Source organism: Chamaea fasciata, unplaced genomic scaffold (genome assembly GCF_029207755.1).
Source record: "Chamaea fasciata isolate MVZ Bird 193981 ecotype frontalis unplaced genomic scaffold, bChaFas1.0.hap1 SCAF_8, whole genome shotgun sequence".
NCBI classification, from domain to species: Eukaryota; Metazoa; Chordata; class Aves; order Passeriformes; family Sylviidae; genus Chamaea; species Chamaea fasciata.
Window position 1 is genome coordinate 8,432,285 of NW_027094093.1, and position 23,714 is coordinate 8,455,998.

Genomic DNA, 23,714 nt, shown 5'->3' on the forward strand with positions numbered 1-23,714 from the left:
CTTGAGTCTACATCAAGAGGACAGGTTTTAACAGGTGTTCAGGCCCCAGACTGAAGACAAAACATGATTGGCAATTGGTATCACCAGTTGAATACCAATGTGTGAGGGTGGGTTTAGTTGCTATGGAAGCAAGTTAGCATCAGGATTTTCAGTGGGTGCAGGTGCACCAGGTTAGGCAGTTAAGAGTTGGCTCTTCCCTCCTTTCCTGGCTTTGTTTGCTGGACTTACACCTCAGAGGGCTGCTCTGGATTTCTTCCTTAGGTATGTGTATATACCGTTTGTTTTCTGTCTCTGGGGGATGTTGTATGGCCGGGTGCCAGCAGCGAGTGCTGGAGCATGGCTTTGGAGCTGTAAGTCTGGGTGTCTCCCCAGCACAGTACTCAAGGTTGGGACTGCAAGCTGAAATTGGGAGTTACACTGATGTTCTGCTGATGGGAGATCCTTTAGGTAGGACAAGGTGGAGGTCTCTCCTTGCTTTATCGGGTGTTAACTAAAAGAAATCTTACTTTCTGTTGCTAGAGATGTTCTCACGGATGCCTCTAGTGATGCATCCATTTTATGTGCTTTGTTTAAACAATAGAAGTACCCCAGTTCTAGGTTTACAGGTTTGAAGAAGTTAAATGGTGTGCCTGATGTAGGAGTTCCGGAGAAGGAGGGCACATCAGCTTCTGCCATTGCATCAGCACGGGGTGCTGCACGGTGAACCCCAAAAGGCTCTCGGGGAAGCACACAAGGGCTGTCTTTGCCTGCAGTCAGTCTGTCCCCAGCTCCGTGGACAGTTTATTGAAAAGGAAGAGGAAAACCTGAAATGTGCAATGTTGGGTGGAGTTGGATATCGCTGCCCTTGACCTCTTCCCACAGAGGAGGAGCTGCGGAGCAGGGCGTGGTGGGTGCGTGTCCCTGCGGCCAGCGAGTGGCAGCCGCCTTGTCCCCCACGCAGCTGCTTCCCCACGAGTGGCCGGGCTGGGGCATTCCAGGGACTTCTCGGATTTGCACTGCCCTCTGCTGGCATTTCGGCTTTGTACAATTTGGCCCTCAATTGAGGTCTGGGGCTCAATAAATGAGCATCATTTCTTCCTTCCTTTGTGTCTCCAGCAGGTCAAAGCGTTACTGTTTACCTTGCTCCTCGTGGTGTGCATGCTTGCTTTCCTAAAATATGCCTAGTGCAGGTAGCAGTGCTCCCTAGGGGAGAGTCAGGAGCTTTCCAGACCAAAGCATGATCTCATAGTTCAACTTCCAAAGCCTTTTGGTTGTACACAGCTTTGCATTTTTCAGAGGATTGATTGTTTGTGCGATTGGTTGGGGTAGGTTTGGTTCTGGTAGTGTGTTTGCAGCTCTGGTGTCTTCTTCACCCAAATTCAGAGAGGTTCCACATTCCTTTCATGGGAAACCTCTGAATATCAATCTATCTTAATAAATACAGGAGAATCTAAATTGAAAAAAAAAAATTCCTCATGGGTAAATATGGATATAAAATGAAATGGAGGTAGCACCTTTTACATGTGTCTTCTCTGAATGTAGTAGGAATCCTACTAATGTAAGTTTCTATTTCACTTAACCAGTGTGTGTGTGTGAAGGAGTTTGGACTCTTTCTTGTTTGGTTTTTTCCCCCTTTATCATGAATAGTATAGTTCAGAGCAAAAACCAGAGGAACATTACAATTATTTCAGGAGCACCTAGCAGTTATTGGCAACAGTAAATTCTAGATGATGAAATTTAGGATTTGTTAGAATGGATTCTTTTCTTTTTCCATGTTCTGATATGGAATTTTTAAAATATCTATCAATAAAATCGGTATTCCCCAGCACTTCATGTAGATACACAAGCAAACATTCCCTAGTCTCAAGGATTTAATTCCCTTTTTTCCCCCTCCAAACTTACTGGTATTACTTTATTGAAAGTTAACTTCAACAAACAACTTTTTTGGTTTTTAAAAGCATTGTAATATTTGGTTTTTAGAGTTTGTTTTATCTTCTGTAAAGCAGGTCAGGTTTTGGTTTCTTTTGTTAAGTAGACTTATAATTCTGAATTTATTTTTTGGCTGCAATAAAATATTGAAGGGTTCTTGAGAATTTTGTTTCATTTATACCCAGCATTTAACAGGATGGGTTAGCAATTATAAGAAACTTCAGGTACATCCATTTAATTTTGCAAATGGAAGGCTACCAGAACTTGCTTTTATTTTTTTCCCTTCTCTCCCTCTCTCTATAAGTATGGAGTATCATATCTGAAATTATGGAGAGTATAAATGTGGAAATGTTAAATCTTTTGTTAATGGCTTCGAATTAAGCACACATTGTTGCAGATGATTTGGAGGACTTATTTAAAGTAAATATACAATTTCAAGCTCAATTATCATTCATAGTTTAACCGAACATAGTGAGATATTCAGTCTGTGAATTTGATACAGTGTTACTTCATAATTACGATGCTTTTTTACAGTAAATTTGATATAGAACAGTTGCTAAAGGAAAGCTGCTGAATAGTGTGACCAACCATTTTATGGGACACATCTGGTGCATTAGTTCAGGATGTGCAGTGCAGGAGAACAGAGCCTTTTGCCCAAAAGGAGAAGGAAGCTAACTCCACATGTATACATTTTGGGGACATGCAGAGAGGTTAAATAATTACGAGTTAATTGTGTAAGGTAATAGGAGGGGTGTTTGTAATGTCATTTCAGAATAGCTACGAAGGAAACAGAGGAGAATTATTGTTTTAAAATCTCAAATGAATGGTTTACACCTGTTAATGTTACATTTAGAACAGCTGTTTCTTTTATTATCAGTAAACAGATGCAGAAAGTAATGGAATGTTTTAAAGCAATATGTTAATCCTGCCTTCCACTACTCAATATTCTCACAATGTCATGATTAAATATTAACTGTAATGCTGCTGTCATCTGCACTTAAAGAATATTTACTTATTATTTTAATCACTTTTTATCTGAAGTTGTAAATGTTTATCCAAAGTTATTGTAGTCTTTCATTAACCCAACCTAAGTGGTTTTTTGTCGGATTATTGGACTGAACTACTCCAAGTAACCCTAATTTTGGTTTTGCTCAAAGGTTATTTCTGTATTCAAAATTTCACCTGAAATGAAACAAGCTGTATTTATTAGGGGGGTTGGGGGGGTGGGAAGTTGCTCTTAAGGGTCCAGGCTAGCACACATTTTATATGAACTCCATGTGAAGCTGATTATAAGTGAAGCTTTCTCAGATTATACTCAGGTTAAAAACTGCAGTTGGAATAGTACCAGTCAGGTGGTACAGGAGAGGGTCTCTTTGTTTGTTTGTTTTTTGTGAAAATAGTTTTAGTTAATTTATTTTCAAATGTGTTGTGTTGCCTCAGTTTTAAAAGAAAGAGAAGCTATGAATCTGACAATCTCTTGGAAGGAAATATGTCAAAACTGCAGACACAATATCATGTACTTAGAAAACAAAACCAAAACAAGTATTTCAAGACATTCACAAACTAGTGCCTAAACTGACCTGAAGTTTCCTAGAAACCTGTAGTGGCCACTCAGATGCTCAGAGGTGACAGTAAGAGTTCTTCAACTAGAAAATGTGTTGTGTTCGTTTTAGAATTGCAGTACGTGTAAGTGCTCTGAAGCCTGCGGCATTTCAGCGAGCTAACGTGCGATGGTGGAGCATTACTAACTGACCCTCGAAGAACGGAAGCGCAGGAGATTCATGCTCTATGACTTGTTTGGCAGATTAGTTTTCAGGAAATGCAGAGACCAACGAATATGGCAGCTGCGTTATTAAAAATACTGTGTTCAAGCCCAGGTCAAATTGTTCATTCATGCATGGAGTAACTCAGCATTAATTGAATCATCGCATTTTTTACATATTTTAGATACTGATATTTTTTGCTTCAGCACTTGAAATGCCTGATAAATTACTATATTCACAAGGGGCAAGCATTTTGACAGAGGAATGCTTTATAAAGCATTTATGTGTGAGTGTTTCCTTGTCAGGTCATTGCAGTAATAAAATTGCATTGGTAGAACTAAGATTCTCTCTTAATTCTAATGTCAGACAGTGTGTTTTTGGAGGATTTCAAGATGCTTAAGTAAAACTATCTAAAACTATACAAAATAATTAAAAGGGAATGTCTTCCTCTGTTCTTATTAGCTTGATACTGCTTGTAGTAGATAAATTAGAGATGTTCCTGATGAAAGGTAAGAGAGATCATTTTTTCAATTAAAAAAAAAAAAAGGTGGGGAGAGAGTAGGGAGGAACCCTCTCATGTCCATTAAGTAGATTTAAGACTCCTGTCATCTCAATTCAATAGAATGGAAAGGAAAATTATTTTTGAAATAATTTGAGTTTTTCATATGAAATAGTTTTTGAAAGGCAAATAATTTCAGCTTGTGAGGAGCAAATCTAGGTTTGTTTCTTGTCGGACTTTGCCAAAACAAACTAGTAGTAAATAGATTATTTCAAAGGAATGTTTTTTTGGAGGTCTTATTCTTCCCTTAAGCAGGAAGAGTAAAAATATTTTTAGTCAGTTAACATTCCTGATGCTCCTTGACACCTTAGGTGTGTATAATTTAGAACAGGAACCATTTAACAGTTACTAAGACAAGTGGAACTGTAGAAAATTGTTCCCTTATCAGAGAAATCTACTCAGTTACTTCTCCCACAACAGAGTTACAGAACCTTTCCCTTAAGCTTCACATTGAGCTTCAAAATGCCCTTTTCTAAAAGTGGTTGTCCCAGATCCCATTGCCATTTAGGAGAGCCATATCTTCTCTGCTTTATTTACAATGACCTTTGAGCAACTGAAAATGCTGCCAGCTCCTTTAGGAAGTGTGGCTTTGAAATTTCAATTTTGATCTATATTTGCAAATGAGCAACTGTGATTATGCATCAACTGTAACAGCAATAAAATGGATACTGACCTTTTACAATAATAGTGTTTTATACTCTTAATGGGCTTCACTGTAGAATCTGAAAATGCATAATAGTGCACCAGCCACTTGTCAGTTATGGAAACTGAAGAAACAGCTCAGTCAGCCATGAGAAGGGTGCAGAGTTTGCAAGGGTGAAAACTCCAAAAGCTGCAATTCAGTTTTACTCTTTTACTATGATGAGCGCGAACCTAATGTTTAATGGGTGTGTGCAGTTCATTCTTGCCCAATTGCAGACTTCTTGTGGAGCCCTTTGTATAATTTCTTACTCCATATTAATCCAAGTCATCACAAGTTATGCATCTTTTCATTATTGTTGTGTCCTGATTCTTCTGAGTGTATTTAGGTGCTCTATAGCAACAAAGCATTGGGTTAAATTCCTTAATCATATTAAGTAATGAAGGTTTCAAGCACCACGAGATTTCTTTTTATTTTTTTAAGCCTGTGTGGATGCAGAACTAATTAAAATCAAGTCTATCTAAAGAAAGGTTTAAGTGACAATATATAGTGCAATAATTCTCTTGCCTCTTTTCTTCTGGTTACCAGTGTAAGTGTTTTAGCTGTAGCTCAAAAATCTGGAGCAAGTATTTTGGCATAGCAGTTTGTTGTAAGGAAGATTTAATAGCTTGTTATGTCCTATTTCTATAAACAGAAGTCATTTAGAGTTCAGCAGATATATTTAGAATCAGCATTTGTGCTGGTAGTTACAAGCTGAATAAAATAATCTTTGAAAAGCTCAATATGCAGAAGGGAATATTCAGGTTCAAATTTACCTCACAACTAATTCTCTTTTAGGAGACTTAGGGATTTTCACTAACAGGAACCTACAAAATTGAGTACCACACTCATTACTTTATTTTAAACCTTTTTAATAATGAGGTTTTGTTGTGTGCAAATGTTAATAGTTTTAAGAGAAGTATGTGGCTATTGCTGTTCAAGAGGTCAGGTCCTGTACTCTTTACTCTGGCAAATTTCCCTAACCTTCAGAGAGGGAGATATCCCTGTGTCAGGGAGTACAGAGTAAGGCCTGATAAAATGGCCAGCCAGAAGCTTTGGGGAGGTCTTCTCTACTCTCAGCTGGTTTGGGACAGAATATTAATACAAGTTTACACTGAGTGATTTGTAATCTAACCTCTGATTTGTTGACTTCAAGGTATGCGTGATAACTGAGAAACATATGCAAAGTCAGTTTAAGATAGGAGTTTTATAGCAAATAGTAAATTAAAACCATAGTGACCTTTTAGTCTTGCTGATCATGTGCAGAAGGATGTTCATGTGGTGCTCTGTACTAATCACAGTCACAGGGCTCTTGCTCAGGGAACAGCAGGCACAAGCAGTACTCTTGTGTATTTGTTCTTCTACTGCAGCTTTTATTGAAAAAAATTTGCGATTAAAATGTTATAATCATACCTTGATGAGATTTTTGCATATTCTGTTCTGGAAAATATAGCAGTTCTTTTCTTACGAAAAAGGTTTTTACTTAGTGGTACAAATAGTCATCAATGCCCTAGTAAGAATTTCAGTTGTTATTGCTGTCCTGTTTGCTGGCTCTGGCTATGTTTGATGCAAAGTCTAGTAACTTTTATTATATCAATTCTTGTATAGATTTTGCCAAACACTCCAGGAGCTTGAAAGCTACTAATTAAAAGCCTATTAGATATTTTACTTTATAGTATCTTTTCCTCCTGTATTTTAACACAGTAATAACTGCTGTAATTTGTTTTAAATTGAGTGTTCGTGTATTCAGTATCACAAAACATTGCACCCAATCGTATGATCATCCCATCCTTAAAGAAGTGTCTTGTAAGGATGGTTTTTCAAACAACAAAAAACTTCATTTTCTGTTCTCGCATCTAAGCAGGTAATTTTTCAGTTTTTATCATGTTTGAATTCTGATTGTTTCAGTAAGCCTCGGAGAAGCCTTTGTGTTGGTGTATTTTTTAAAATGTCAGCGCTGAAGAGGGAGAAAACATGAGTGCTTTTTTTTTTGATATTTTCATCCTTTACAATGAGGTAGCTGTTCATTTGAGTGTCAGAAGCGTGAAGTTGTGTACACAAATGAAGTTGTGTACACAAATGATCCTTATGATGCCCCTTTGTCCCCTCAAACTGAAGTATTTGGAAGAGGACTAGCCGTGTGACTGGCCCTTAGCAAATCCGGGAACGGAACACACTGATAGAGTTTCCCCATTTTAACTACATGGGGACTCTACTTGAGGGGGAAATTGTATGCTGGTACCAGATGATGTATGTGATGTGTAACACAAAAGTTTTCCTGTTTTGGGGGTTTCTATGACATGACCTGTGGGCTAACTGAAGAAAACATCACTGAGAAAGTGCTACATATACAGATACAAGTGCTCCTATTGATACCTTATTTTTCTAAGATTTTGCTGAGTAAAGCTCTTTCCATACATAAGTGTTTTGGCCATCTGCAACTGCTTGTCAGTGAGGCTGGTTTGAGAACACTGGCTGTAATTGTAACCTCAGGAATGTGTGACCAGCTCGCGGCCAGCTGTGCATGCCCTGACTTTTCCCAGGTGTTAAGATACATGGCCACTTTTGTTCCCCTTAACCAATGGGGCAAAATACATTCCTTGTTTTTCTGCACCTTGTATTAAGCCTAAAAACTGCTGGGTTTTGTTATTTTTTCAATAGGTCATAGCAAGCGACAACATGAGGTTGTCCACGTTGTTTAATTATTGGTCATCTGTGACACAGTGGGCTGCATCTGTAGGGTAGCATGTATTTTGAGACATGCAAAAAGGGTACTCAGTTCACCATGGTCTTTCTATGAATTAGCAGTGCTGACCCTGCAAATCACATAAGTGCTCCTTTTTTATTGCTGTTGCTTGGAAAAGATTTTACTTATGTTTCGATGGCATAGATATTCCTGCAGTTTAAGCCTCTTGAGCCAGAGTGAGTTTTGATGCGTTTTTCAATTGATTTTCATTTTAGTGATCCACTTCATGTGCAGAGGAGCACCTAGTAGCTGTTTTCTGCACAGGAGCCTATTTGGAACTCCTCCTAAATCCAACCTGGAGTTGTCTGCAGGGCGTTCTGCGTTTTGTCATTACCTGTGTAGCACTTTCATTGCTCGTGCAGCATTTACTACATTCAAGGTGAAGGCACATTTCTTGAAAGCAATGTGTAAGCCCACAGGTCTCCTCCTTAGAGGTGCTGGGAGGGGCAGCGTTTCTGGTAATCATGAGGACAAAAATTTCCCCATAGCCTGTGACCCTTTAGTCAAGTAAAAAGTGAAAACATGAGATTCATTTGTGTACATGATAATTTGCACTGTATTACAAAGGGATACATCCAGGTCTCAAGTCATTGCTTTTTGCTCTTATTTGCCAACAAGCTGACATGATCCCCACATTGTAGATACGGAAAAGGAATTAGTTTTTAACCTAGACCAGTTCTTTATATGGTCAAAGTCACACATACCATCCATAAAAGTAACCTACCCATTCATATCAGTTTCTATGTCCATGGAATGAACTCAGACCTCAGAGCAGATCTGTATTCTGTAGCACATTCTGAATTCTTGAATTACAAATTTCTGCCTTTTACAGACTTTCAAAGGTTGCACTTTTGGATTTGGTCATCCTTGAACATGGGAAGGACACATAGATTCTAAACCAGCACTGGGTTTTCCCAAATGCTCAGAAGTCAGGGATGAGCACATGCGAAAAGTTTCATGTCCCTAAATGCTTTCCAAAATCTGGTTCTTAGGGACTCAAAAAAGATCACGTAATCTCGAGACTAAGTGAAATATATTAGGCTCATAAACACTTAACCCTTGAGAAATACACCAGAGCTGTTTGGGGAGGAGGAGCAGACCAACCCAGTGCTGAGACCTGTTTCAACATTAACACCTGTCGCAAGAGAAGTTCTCCCTTATAGCTGCAGGGAGATGGAGCAGTCTTGCATGATGGGCTTGCATGAAAGACTGAAGGATGTGCTCTTTCAAAGGTTTTTCTATAGATAGAAGTCCTGATCTATGAATGCTCTTAAAAAAGCAGGGGCTGTCCACTCTTCCCCAGATCACACAAAGCTGATGAGTCCTGGGATAAGACTGCATGATCCAAATCACTCGTGATTTGTGCCTCTGACTGACGTTCCTTCAGCGAGGACTCCCAGATACGTACCAGCATTGTGAGATTCCTGTAACCACTGGTCTTCGGTATTTCCTGTGAAACTTAAACCTAATGTTCGAAATCTGCATCAGCACTGAACTGTTCTGCCCTTTGTTTTCTGTTCGTCAAGGTGGCTTTTCTAATTAGCATAAATCACAAAGCTCCTGCAGCAGTAGTGTTGTCCATGTGATATACAGCATCTCTGCTGTGCCTAAGGAATATTTATAAGCCAAAGGGCTCTGCTTTGCTTGATTTGGAGAAGCCTCTTGTTTCTTCTTTCAGTTTCTCATTATAAGATAAAACAAATAAGGGACTTTAAGAGAAAATTATGTAGAATACCATGATACTTTTATTATTATGCATGTCTGAAGTGAACAAAATGAATCAGCTGAAGGCAAAGGAAATGCAACCCTGTGGACATTCAGAATTTTAAAAACAATGAAGTAACAATGTCTGCACTACATTACATTAGACTACAATAAAATTAAATGACTCTGAATTGTGTGTAACCTAGTTGAAGAAATAAGACACTTTTGTGGAGTATGGATGCATAATGTAAATAATTTCAAAGCATATTTGACAGTCTCTTGGACTTTGCTCCAAATGCTTTTTTTTCACTTAATGGGAGTGAAAAGCCATACTCCATTATAGCCTCCCTTGATATTTTATTTTAGAGGAAAGGAGCTTGGAAGCAAATCTAATTTGTTTTTTTAAATTGCTTTAAGTTGACAGTGACAAAAAAGTAAGATGAACTGCATGCTTATATTTCTTTTACCTATTCCTTTTTCTTATTTTCAGTGTCGCCTTTAGTTTTCTTTCATTTAAAAAATGGAAATGTACATGCATCAGATATATTAGTTAGAATAATTGGTGACAACTGACAGCAAGTTCCATTTAAGAAACTAACTGATGTGTACACGTGCTTTAGTTTCATGCTCTTCCTCAGAGGCTGATGTTGGAGAGGGAATAGGTGTTTCTGATGTTATATTCCTAAGATGTATACCTTTATAATGTTTATTTATTGTTATACCATCTGAGATCATCTCGAGTGCTTTGTGTATGAGGAGTTTGGACTTTGGAGTAGGAAACATTTTTTTCCTCTATGGCTTTTTCAAGATCAATTAAGAACAGCTCTGATTCTGTGCAGCTTTCATTCCTGTTGCCTTCTGCTGCATTTTCATGAGAAATTGCAGCCTAAGTAGCATTAATCTGCTTAGTAGTTGGGTGGAAGCAGAGAACAGCTAGAAGTTGATTTTCCCCGTTTCCTGCAGCGCACAAACCCAGTTGAGCAGAGCAGTTAGCCTTGCTCCTGAGGGCTAATATAAATTAAAGGTCCTGAGCACCAGGGGTTGTTAAAATTCTCAGAGGGCTCTTTATAAGATGTTAACCCCCGTGGTCTGGCCAGGCTCCAAACGGGGTAATTACATTCTTCCTACCTAAATTCCCCCTGCAATTGCAATTCGATGTGCTGGTATTCCTCACTTCCTCTCCTCTGCCGTGCCCCGTGGAACAGTTGTTGCATTTCATCCCAGAGGTACTTGCTTTCGGTGACTGATGGAGTGATCTGTGTGTAGAGTCTATAAAGCATTTTAAGAGCCTTTTGGATGAAATGTAATTTATGATGCTTAATTTTTATTTTTAATTATCTCCTGTTTAAAATGAACTGGGTTAATCTGGGCCCTGAATGAGAGTGAATTGTGTGCAACAGACCTGGAATGAGAAAGCATCATCAACAACTGTTCTCATTCCTTGCTGAACTTCTTCCCAGAGGTTTTTTAGATAAAAAATGGTAAAAGATCAAACTAAAAGTATAGGAAGCTTTTCTAAGACATTTGTTACAAAATAGGAAGAATACAAACTATATAAAAAGGCTAATGTGACTTTTGCCTCAGTTGAAATACAAATTGAAATGTGTGTGTGTGCGTATATACACACACACACACACATATATAGATATAGATTCAACATTCCTCCTGCTTAGGGATCCTGTTGTAACCTTAAGAGCAGCAGCTAAAACCTCATGTTTTAAAAGTTACTCTTTTTCTACCCCTCTTTATACTAGAAAAACTTTTTATTATAAAGAGACTAATTTTCATCAAGGTATTACATTGTAATTGTAAGTAGACTCGTGTAAATGTCAGTGTTGCTTATAAGCAGAAAAATATGTAGTTAGCACTCAGTGTTCAACAAGATAGTGGGGAATATCTATGTGTGCCAAATATACAGAGACTTCAAATACAGTCTTGTCTAAATACGGGATTTGCATGTCAGATATGTGCAATGCAGGTAGGGTAAAGTATGGCTGGGGAAATCCTTCTGTTTAGTTTAACACTGGTGGTCTCTCCCCTCTTGGAGTGTCTCATATTGAGCTTAACTGTACTACATAGGAAATCTTTGTACAGGTGCTGGGTTGAATGTGCTGAACACTTCTTTCAGGAGGTCACTTAGTCTGGTCTAACAGCTTAAAAGGTTGTTCATATCAGATATTTCTCTCCTAGAACATTGGCAGAGAGAAACAAAAGAACAGTGTTGATCTGTGCCCCGTGATGTCCTTGCTAATTAAGGGACATGCCTGAAGGTGAGCTATTCACCATGCTGAAGGGCAAGTTGAAGGTTTTGCAGGTGACTTTTCTGGTAGCACAAGAAATGTATTTCCAGTCCCAGATGGGAAAAATCAATGTATGAGCCTACACAAGTGATTGTGATGCACTACCTGAGCTTCTAAGGGGATTCTTTGTGTTGCCTTCTGAGACAGGATGCTTGGAGATCTGCACTGACCCAGCATTAACCATTTTCTGGTGCTGCTAAGTAAAAAAAGCCAATAAAGAAAATGAAAAAACTCTGCTTTACATAAATAAATTTAAAATATATGTGTAATACAATACAGATCGTTTGAAAGCCTGAAGCTTAAAATGTCCTTGCAAGGTCTGCCATTGTGTTTTAGTAAAAAACTACGCTGTGACAAACATATCTTCCTCTCTGATCTGTGATAAAAGCTGAAATAAATGTAAATATTTGCCACTAAATATAGCTCAATGTGCTCTGCTGCTTGTTGCTTAGAAAGGAGCCTGCACTAACTACATAGCCAGATGTTCTTACAATTACCTGTGTAATCCCACTCAGTGTGCCTTTAATGGATTTTAACTTACAATAAGAAATTTAGTTCTTTTGCCTGTACTCTATTCAGATGTATTCTTATTTAAAAACACATTGCCATTTAGAATGCAAATAAGCTATTTGTATAGTTGTATTACTGTAATCAATGTGTTTCTAATTGCAATATGTGATAGTAAATATTTGCATAAAATACAGCTGTGTTCTGAAGCATTTCTCTTATGATACTTTCTAGTTGCTATTACCAACGCACTTTAAAAATACATCTAGTTTGTAAATGTATTACAGAAGGAAATTCGTTATTTTTAGTTAGTTTGTGTAAATGAGTATAAATAGCTTCCTTCACACTGATGGTCTCCTGACAGGCACAAGAGCTCTGTACTCACTCTTCACACCAACACTCACATCTCTTCACATCTTCTAAACCTAGAGTGTTTATGTTGTTTTCTTTCTTAGAGCTTTGGCAAGTCAGCATCTTTTCATGTTTTGTACTAGGTTCTGTTGCCAAGACGAGACACAGATTGCTGGAAACTTTCATGCAGAAAAAGAAATCCATGTGCTTTAACACCTGAGGAACACTTAATTTATTGAGTCATGTTTTTAGGGAATCTGTTAGAATAAGGTGGAAATAAGCAAGATATTGCAGAGATGCACAAGTCACAGTTTTGTGCATCTGTGATCTTTCTAGCTCTTTTATGTTTTTGTATTTTTTTTCCTTGCATGACATGTGCAACTGTTTTCCATTAATTAAAGTATCAAGTTTAATTTTTCAGAAATTATTATCAAAAGCCAATTTAATAACCATCTCTGTATTTTGAATTAATCCTGATATTCGTTCAGCAAATAGTCTCTGCTGTTTGTGCTTTGCCCCTCAAAGCTATAACACTTTATTTTTTGCCAGTAAATTCTCTCCTTTGCTTTCTGTTGGCTGTTCCTGCTTCTTGCATCCTCTGCTTCTGTAAAGGAGGAATGTGCTCTTTTTTCTCCTACTTATTCATAACTTTTTTACTTTCTTTTACTCTTTCCTTTTATTACCCACAACTGTTTGCATGTTCTTTTTAAACTCTCCATCTACAGCTTCGTTCCCCATAGCATTCTCTGGCCTAATTAACTTTAATGAGAAATTCCTTTTTGTTGCACTCTAAACTCAGTTTTATAGCACTCAGTAGAAGCTTTCATATCTAAGGTTGAAAGAAAAAGGCTTGTTCCTATTTCAACCAGTCTCCTACTTATTTCTTCTCTCTTTTTCTCTTATTTTTTCTTCATTGACACAATTTTCTTCTTTCTCAACCTGTATTTTTATTAGTACTCCAAACTCAAATTTCCTTCTGTGGTTGTATTTAGTTAAAGACACAGTCTGATAATTAAATATTTATTCTTTATTTAATTTGGAGGCTTTTTTGTTGGTTGGTTGGTTTTGGGAGTTTTTTTTAACAGTTTTCAGTACTAGTGTCCTAGTCATTGCAGGAAACATACTTGAGAAGTTTCAAAAAAAGCATTAAAGTGAATTTTCTCAGAGCCCCATCCTCCTCATATTTAGGAGATTGTGTAGTCTACCCAGAATAATAGATTATTATTGCAATTCATTAGAGTGAAACTGTAGAAGTATCTGTAGCTTCTCCAAAAATTCATCATCATTATGGGATGTTGTCTTTAATGACTGCTCTAAATTCCATTTCTTTACAAGTATTTTGTCAACTTGGTTGTGGGGACAGGTGGATTTTTACACAAAAATTTTGTTGTGCTCTTGGGGAAACCAGCCATGCCAGTAATACTCACTTTAACTGAAATTGAGATAAATAATCTGAGGGTGACTTACTTAAGGTTTGAAACAGTTAACACTCTCTTAGGAGGAGATGAGGAGTAGATAAATGGTGAACAACTGGGAAGCTGGCTCTGAAGGACATGCTCATGAACTTGGACACCGACTAATCTGTTTTGGCTGTTGCTGGCATGGCAAATAATAGCATAATGCAAAACCTTCCTGTTTCTTCCCACTCTGGCTCTTTAACTTTCCACTGAGGGCAAGCAGCGGCCACGGACCAAAGCCTTCACTGCAGAAGTGGGAGTAGCAACCTCCCTCTCTCCCCTGTAGCTCTTCTGGCTCTTGTGCTGACCAATGCACAGCAGAACACAGACTGGGGAGGTTTTCCCCCCCTCTTGGCCAGCCTGGAGTCAAGCTGGGACCTCGGCTGAAGCCTGTGGGGCTGGGAAGGGGTGTAAGCTACAGCCACGTGGCTTGTGTGTGGCCAGGAACTAAACCAGACACCTGTAACTGTATTAAGTTGTACCATCTTCCCTGTTTGCCTTGGCAGAGCTGCTGGGCTCCTAAAATCACCTAAAGAGAATTGCTAATGTGGAGATGTTACCATCCAGAACTACCTCCTGCTATGTTCCTGTTAACTTTCCCCACTGTTGAGTGCTGTCAGTTTTAGGGGTTGGGTAGGTGTTTTTCCTATTGATTGTCTATAAAGATAAGCTGGCTGAGTGACTTGCTCAAGAAGCTGATTCACTGGAAAGAATATTGTGGGCTGCCTTGCCCTGGAGTCTCATAATCTCTTTCATGATCCTGTTCTTGCCTTAATAGTACCAAATACATTTTTAGCCCTGCCAACTCTTTAGGCTCTGTCCCATAGAGATTCTACAGGAAATGTTCACACTGAACAGCTTCTCATCTTCCATTCAGCCTGCTTTGTTGGTTTTCTCACCCTCTGCTCAGTGTAGGTATAGGACGGAGTCCCTGCTGTCCTTGTCCTTTCCAAATGCTCCCGGTGGCAGCTCTGGAGAGCCACAGCTCCATCAGAGTCTGGCAGCCTCTGAGGACTCACATGTCTGTTGTGTCACTGCGCTGAGAAACCACCTACCCACTACTGGGAATTTTAGATCAGTGGAGTCTTCTGTATGGCTATTGCCTCAAATGGAGGAGATGTTAAAGAAAGGATCGTGTGGAAAATATCTCATATCCTGTGTTGGGATAAGATTTAGGTATGTTCTCAGGTTTCTATAAAAGATTATTTTAGGCTTTCAATGTAACCAAATGATTTCTCCCTTTTCCCCCCTCTCAAAGCCCCTGTTTTATTCTGAACCATGCTAAATTTTGTGCTTGCTGCATGGAAAGATTTTTGTGTTTCAATGTAGAGAAAAATGAATTTTCATTTTTCCCAGAAGTTTTTCATACCCTTCATGTCTTTTGCCTACTCCATAAAAGTCTTAAGTTTTACCAATCCTGTCTTGATAAAGTCAGCCTTCATCTGTTTCAGACTCTTCTGACTATATTAAGACTAGCTATCAAATAACAAGGAACGTGTTAAAGTCCTGTTCCTCTGAGGCTCAGACAGTCCATGCTGCTTCCCTTCAGCAGTTCCTTGGAGTTTTTTGGGTATTGCTGTTTAGAATCAGATTTATGCATGAAAATTTTACCTGTTGATGCAGGAGTGTAGAAAGAATTTGTAGTCTGTTCTCTTCAGTCTTCAAATTGCATTTTTTTGTCTGAAGCTCATTGTAGAATGCCTTTAAACCCCATAGATGAGACTGTGTGGGGAATAAATTTCATTTATTCTGAAACACGTATATATCTTCAAAGTAAATTTGTGTATATTTGCGATGATCCTTGCTCTGCCACCCACCCTGCCCCATCATCCCAGTTAGCTGAAGAAAGGTTAAAACCTCTGAAGTCTAAAACATCTGTGTTGTTAAAAACAAAACCACCCATCAGCCAGCCCTCCTGAAATGCAGTTAAAGCTCTGCTACCCTTATAAAGCAATAGGGAGGGCAAACAAGGTACAGTCACACCCAAAGGAATATTCGTGCCAAGAAAATCTAATTGCAGGCATCTAGCAAATGTGCAGTTTATACAGATCAGTGTGGGCAAAACATTTTCAAGACCTATTCCTCTGTAAACTACCTAGGTTTTCTCTTAGCACTTCCCTTAAGAACAGAAGATATTCTGACAAATTAAGGGAAAAGAGATTGATCATAGATGGTAAATGCTGACTGGAATTGATCAGAATCTTGGGGTGGTGGAATTCCTACATTTTGCTTACGGTCCAATTTGCTCCTCAAATAATCTCCCATATTTTTTCTGTTTTAGCAATGATGTCAATATTTTGGACAAAGCTTAGCAAAGAAACTATATCAGTTTTAAATTTTCCCAGTAGTTCCTTACATCATGTCATGGCTCTAAAATAACTAAATTTTTTCACCATGTTTGGTTTGTACTTTTGATTTCAATTCCCAAGTTATGTAACTCTCTGTCAAAACAGCTCAAGCCTGATTCAAATTCCTGAAGCAATTGTGATAGTAAAAATGAGAAGAGGGATTGGTCAGTGTTGGCAGAAGTAAAACCATCCTTTGCTTTCATGCCTGTACTTGGAACGATGCTTGTGTAAGTTACTGGCACTGAGTAAGATCAGTAGCAGAGAACAATCCTCAGGGATGAGGTTTCTGATGGAAAGGGGCAGCTAAGAGAAGTTTGCTTATGTGTGTTTGGTGTAGGCCAGCAGATGGGTGGCTTCCAAGATCTTCAAGGAAGTGTTAAATGAATACATCTTTGAATCACAGGAGATTAGATTTGCTTGGCAAGGTCCTGGTAGTGGGGGTGCTGCGGTGTCCTACTCTGATTTGGTTGGTGATAAAGTCAACTCATTTCCTCAAGTCTGTTTTGTCGGCAGTGGCAATGGGTGAGTGATCTCTTCCTGCCTTTCAGACAATGAACCTTTAATTATATTTTGTATTGCATTTTCTCTCCCCGTCCAGATGAGGAGGGGAGTGAGAGAGCAGATTTGGTGGGCAGCTGGTGTCCAGCCTGGGTCAACCCACCACACTGATCCAGGAGAGCAAAATGGCAAGGGCCTTTGGGGGTTCCCTGTCATTTACAAAGTGGAGACCTAAGACTGTAAGAGGGCGTTGAAGCAGGCATAAAGGAAAGTGAGTCTTGCGTGAATGCATTTAATCAGATGTAGAGTCAAGGTAATGATGAATAATGCCTAAATACATTTGTAAACAGGTGCAAAACACTCTTTTCCCCTGCCTGGAGAGCTGCCACTGTTATGTGATAGTTTAATATTTCAGCTAGAACTGCAGCTGAAAGGCAATGATATCGAGTGATTTTCATTATCAATTCAGTGTGGTTGAAATGAGCATGGCCATGTAAAAATAATACTAAAATAAACTCATCAAACAGACTTTGCAAAAAGCTTTGTAAAACTGGAATTATTTTTTTTTTTTATTTGTGAATAATGTGTATTTGTGAAAACCCCTCTAAAGAGCTCTGGGCTGCTGATTGAGTTTTCAGGTAATTTTTTTAAACCTGTTTAAAACTGAGCTACAGCTGTAAAAGGCTTTACCCCTGAATTTGCAGCTGCTGCTGCTCTCCCATGTGCCAAGTGGAGTTTGAGGCAGTGTGATACCAGCTCATGATTGTATTTTTGTATTGCTCTTAGGGCACTGGGACTCTGGTCAAGGTGCTACATAAACTTGCAGCAGAGGTGCTGCCCCTAATAGAGGACAGATAGGGACAGTCGCTAGACTAAAACTGATTATAAAATTAGCAATAATTGGTTTTCAAGCTGCATTTCTTGGCTTCACAAGGTTCGTGCTAAAGGTGTTCAGTTTTGGTGAGATCATCGTGTTGACTTGGCGTTTGGGGTTTTTTGTACTTCCTTATATTCAGAGCATCTGTTTTTATGACTGGGCATGTATAAGCCTTAAACAAACCTGCACAGCAGAGTTTGTAATATTCCTGAGGCTAGAAGACAAGCAAGAAAACAAGAACATCCCTGGCTAACTGAGGATTACCATTTTCAGTTCAGGATAGCTTATGTAAGCAAACTTGACCAGAACCACTTGGTTTAAACATCTAAGAAAGGTTCCTAATAATACATATTTCTTCCAGCCTTGGACTTTTTGACCTGAGAAACAGATGACTGTTCAAGTGCTAAATGTATAATGTAGTATAGCTTTTCACCCATGTTTTTAGTTTTAGCTGTTTCTAAATGTTTGGTTCAACATATGAAATATAAACATTATCTTTAGAGTGCAGGATATTTTCTTGCCTTGTCCAAGTTGTGTTTCTGCTTGAATAGTGGAATGTCAATCTGAGAGAGCAGGATATCAAAATACAACCTACCAATCATCCAGGTATTTAGAAAGCTGTACTTAATTCTGTAAAGCCAAACTTGTAAAAAAATCTTACGTTAATAACAGATGATTTATTACCTCGGAAAATTCATTCTGTATTTCAAATAGGATTACCACTGGATTCAGAAGGATGAAAACCACTGCTGAAATGTATCAGATTATTCATGGCCCATAGGGGAACTGTGCACTATGGAAAAGCAGGTGTCTTCTTTCACTAGGAAGGCTTCCCATTACAGGAACAGAATTCAGAAGGACACATGGATCTTTGAAGAATCTTTAAAGTTTCTGCTTCCTACCCCTCTACGTGTTTTTCAACAAGCTTTTGGAACGATGAGGGAAAATTGTGTTTACTTGAGTTTTGTACTTAGAGAGCAGAATTGCATTCTCTTTCAAGTAATTTTATTTTGGGAAGCTGCTTCTTTCTGCTGGTGATGTAAAAGCTGATGTGGTTTGGTTTGGGTTTTTTCTGTCACTTTTTCATTATGCACAGAGTGTAGTGATAAGTCCATGCAAACATCTCCCAAGTTAACCATATTCAAATAATTCCAGTAGGTATTATGTGAAGAAAAGCTAAAAGCAGCAAATCAATGTTGAGTGTCCATCAGTGCTCAACATAAGACCACTCTGTGGAAAGACAAGAATGACCAGACACTGAGTGAAGGTCCTGGAGGAAAGCTAAGAAGCTGGCAACTGTCCAAAACCATGCCTGCCTGTTATAGGGTAGGTGATGGTGTTATCAATCCTTGTCCCATCAAGGAATAATTCATATTTGCTAGATATTCTTCCCTTTCTTCTGTATGTTACACTTGAAAGGAGTAATTCTTCCAGCATTAACATATGCTTTATCCTTAAAACAAATGTCCACCTGCAGAAGTTACTCTGGAATGGCTCTCTGGTAATGTTTTATACTGAAGAAGTGTTGGCAGTTTGTCTTCTTGATGAGTAGCACTAATTCTCTGCCATTACTAAGTCACTTGCGACAGCGTTCTTGAAGCAATGGGTTGGGTTTTTTATCACCTGACAGGTTTTTAGCTCTAGGGATGAAAATTGAATTTCCAGTTGAATATAGGGTGGTAATCACCTGGTGACAAAGAGCTTCAGAGAAACGGACAGATTGGAAAATGTCTGGCGCTCTGTGCCGTGAGATTAGGTGTCGACAGCATTCTTTTGAGGTGATGTGAAGTCTCCGAGGAAACAACCTGGCAGCTTTTTATCCAAATCACAGAGGAGTGTTTGGAAACAGAGCAAATCCTGGGGGAATCTTCTCAGTGCAATGCTCAGAGTAGATGTATCACTTCAAGGTAAAGTACAGGGCTTGCCCCTGGCATAATTTATTTCAGGTTGTCTGGACCTTGGACTTCCACAGCTAGGGTTCCCATTGTACACTGATACATTGGCTCTTCAGAACACTAAAACTGTGGTGAACTGTAAGGATGGTGGAGGGAGGAGGAAAAAATGTTTTAGGGTGTTTCAGTTTCCTACTGCTTTTGAAGTCAGTTCACCTTCTGGAATAGTACTTTCAAAAGCAAATTGTATTTCCATTCCTAGTGTATCCTCACTGAAAGGCTTAAGATATTCTAAGCTTCTCATTCAGTAGGAAATTTCTTTTTTTCTCAAAGGTGTTTGGTGGTGTAGGATCCTTCTGCCATAGGAGTGTGCACATTCAGTAAGGTGCATAATTTAATGCAGGAGCATGGAGCTAGTCAAAACTCACAAATCTAATATATGCTCTAAGTAGTGCATTTTAGGAGTTGGAGAAATTATTTAATATTTATATCTCTAGAATTTCCAATAATCTGAGTGTGTGGCATACCTGTGGTGGGTTTACCCTGGCTGGATGTTGAGTGCCCACCAAATTTGCTGTATCCCCTCATGTGGACAGGGGAGAGAAAATATAATAAAGGGCTCGGGTTGGCATAAGGGCAGGGAGATCTCACTCACCTATTACAGTCACGAGCAAAACAGATGGGACTTGAGGAAATGAATTTATCATCAATCAAATCAGAATAGGGTAACGAGAAATAAAAACAAATCCTAAAAACACCTTTCCCCTGCCCTCCCTTCTTCACAGGCTCAACTTTCTTCCCAGTTTTCTCTGCCTTTTCCCCCAGCTGTTCAAGGGGGTGAGCAATGAGGGTTTCAGTCAGTTCATCACATTACTCAGGGAAACACTGGGTGTATTAGCAGAAATTGCAGGAAGATGAGGCTGTTTGTGTCCCCCCAGTGTCACAGTCACTCTGAAAGAGCAAGTCTAGGGCATGGATTAGCTTCTAATCCACCTTTCACCGTTCTGTGGTCATGGCAGTTTTGAATGTTTTCCTGATTTAGTCTTGAAGGTAGACTTTTGCATAGTTTTGTTTTAGGAGATAGCTGGGAATTGAAGTGTGAATTAGGGTAACACAAAGGTTGCTGCTTCAAATTTCATAACTCTTCTGGTGGGGTTAGGAACAGCTACTAGAGGTACATTTCCAGATCTCAGCATTTCATACAGGCTTTACTGAAAAGAGGAGTGGAAAAACCTTTCAGTGACTGTACCATTAGTGTAGGATTATCCTAATTTCATTGTGAAGTCTTCAGCTGGATACAGAGCTCTTTAATGCTTCAGTTTTTCATTAAGGTTATTTTTATTAGTTCCATCTTCTGATTGGTGGTGCATATTTGTATGTACAATACACAGGGAGGATGGACTCTCTGGTTAAGTAATTTTAAAATATTCTAGAAATCAAAATATTCTAAAAATATTCTATAAATCAAAATCTGTGTATCTAATATTTTTTGTTTTCAGTGGGGAAATTATGAGATTAACTACCGATAAAGGGATTAATATTGGTAAATCGTCTGTGGGGTTTTATTTAAATTATGCTTCTGTTTGTTTGTATGGTACTTCACGTGGCTCTATTATGATAACTACAAGCCACGAAGTCTGCTTTTAGCATCTGGAAACAGTCTGGGGTTTTTGAGCAGTGGCACAGAAGACAACAGGGTATCCCTTTGTGAGAGTGCATGTGTATCCCAGTCTGTGGCAGTCAGAGTTTATGCTCACAATAATATGAAAAATAGATTTTTGAAATACACAGCTAATTGTGGTTTTGATTAAGGAGTAATCATTCTGCTATATGATAAGCAGTTTTGGTGCGAATGTGAGTAGTAAGGATCAAATACATGGTAGGATTTTCTTCCAGTATTTATTTCAGCTGATGGATCTCTCTCATTTCTTCATTTGTGTAGCATTAGTTCGGGTAACAGGAACACGGGGTTGTTGTGCTGCCCTTTTTTAGAGCAAGCCTGCCCTGTCCTGCTGAGTGAGGCCATGCATTAGCTGAGAAAAATCTGCTGTACTTCCCAAGGGTGCCAGGTCAACAGCCTCATGATAGGGTCACTTTGTGCATTGAACAACACAGGAGTAAAACTGTCAGAATTTTGTAGTCTTAAGTGTAATTTACTATAAATTATAGCCTGCTCTGTTGAACTCTCAAGCAGGAATGAAACTATGGAATAATGCTGAAGTCAAAGCTGTGTGTTAAAGGCACTTTCTCACCTAAAGGTTTATTCACGGTCATTTTGTCCTTTAAACACAAATCTGCAAAATATAAAAAAAGCATTCAAAATGTCCAACTAAAAATTTGCCTTTGAGCAGCCAGATTCTGCTGTCTTTCTAACAGTGAGAGTGGAACTTCTTTGTCGTTAACAGGTATAGCCAAAAGAAAAGGGACTAAGAACACATACACAAAAAATTCAACCAGAAATCTAGGCTCCTGGTTTCTGAATAGCAGTCCAAATCAGTGTTTGTGTGCTTCCATCCCTTGCTGACATGGGTTTCCTGGTATTCCAAAAAAATTCCTGGGAAAAAATGCATTTATTTGTAATAATCTCTGTAGTGTGTTAAAGCAAACCATCACAATGGCGATATTTTCTTACATTCTTTCCACGTGTATAGAATAAAGGTTGCTTGAGTATTTTAGCACAACTGAAATCTGGAATTTAAGACTTTTCTCTCACTTGTAAAATAACGGTCATGAAATTCAGATTCCAGTCCAGGATTTTGTTATTGAATCCAAGGGGGTTTTATTCATTATTTTGCTGTTTGCTTAAATACGACCATCTGGGCAGAGGGGAAAATTTTTTTTTTCTGTGACTTTTTTTAGTAATAATGCCAGTAATTCTTCCACTTATTCATGCTGGTCAAGCATTAATGGAAAAGGTTAAATGATTTTTAAAATTCATAAAATGACAATTATTTTTTACAAAAAAAATTTACATAACTTTATTGTCTGAAGTCCACACAGCTCACAGAGTTGGGGTGCTTGTTGGGAGTCTCATGATCTCCACCACTGAAGAATGGTGAGAGAAGATTTCAAAATTAATTGGAGCAAAGCATGAAAATAATACTCCTCCTCCACCCTGGTGAATGAAACTGTACCATTCTCCCATCACCCCAAGTACTATCTAATTATTTATCCACATTAGATAGTAGTACTTTATCAGGAGAGTTCTCCCATATCTTGAGAGTGCATTCATCCAGAAGAAAAGAAATGCAGAATTTAGAAGGCTTCCCCATACTTTAAAAAAACCCAAACAAAGAGAAAAGCCCACAGAAATGTATTTCCCTATGGAATACAAGTTTAAAGTGAGCCACCTCCATGCAGTAGGAGAACCAGTGGAACAGGGGCTTTTCAAATCCAGTAAACACTCACTTTTCCATCATCATTGTAACAATAATCAAAAATATTGGCAATCCGAGATGTCTGATTCTGATTTCCGTATTGATGTCACAGAACCTTATTTTTGCCAAAGCTGCTCCTCTGTTGTTCTGCCTCCCTCATTTCCTTTGCCCTACTTTGTCAGTCACAGAATCACGGAATGGCTTGGGTTGGGACAAAACAGTTACCCTGGGTCGTCACGTTTTCACCAAGGTGTGAGTAGCAGTGCCAGTGAAAAGTGTCTTGTGCAGCACATCCCAACCATCCTCCAAAAATCTCTAGGATTGCTGGTGCCCTGCTGCATTGCCTTTCCAGGTGCTGGGGGTGATTAAAGTCCCCATGTTAACCTGGAATTGTGAAGTTTCATCTAGTTCTTTAAAGGAGGCTTCCTGATATCCTGTTTAGATGTTCTGTGACAGATACCCATGATATCCATTAAGTTTCATTCCTGTTTCATCCCCTTGGTGGGGGCATCAGTTTGATCCCAGTGGCTCCACATTTTCCATGCCTGGAAAATCTTAATTCCTCCTTGTTTATCTTTATGTGTGGTTTTGTGTTTAGGCACTTTTTGTTGTGAAAATGCAGTGTCAGGTACGGCTACAAGAACTCAGTCTCATGTGGCACAGCATTCCACCCTCCCTGTTAGTATAATGGGCAGGATCTAACATGGATAACTTCCAAATTGTGGTATAAGCAAGCCGTGGGTGATCT

General features: G+C 38.8%; 1 long non-coding RNA gene across 3 annotated transcripts in view; it reads left to right on the plus strand.

The window, feature by feature from the left end:
- LOC136293153 (uncharacterized) overlaps positions 1 to 23,714 on the plus strand; it is a 56,928-nt gene continuing 33,214 nt past the window's right edge. For all 3 annotated transcript variants that reach the window (XR_010722096.1, XR_010722097.1, XR_010722098.1), the window contains exon 1: positions 1 to 261. This is a non-coding gene — a long non-coding RNA (uncharacterized lncRNA). The remainder of the gene's footprint in view (positions 262 to 23,714) is intronic.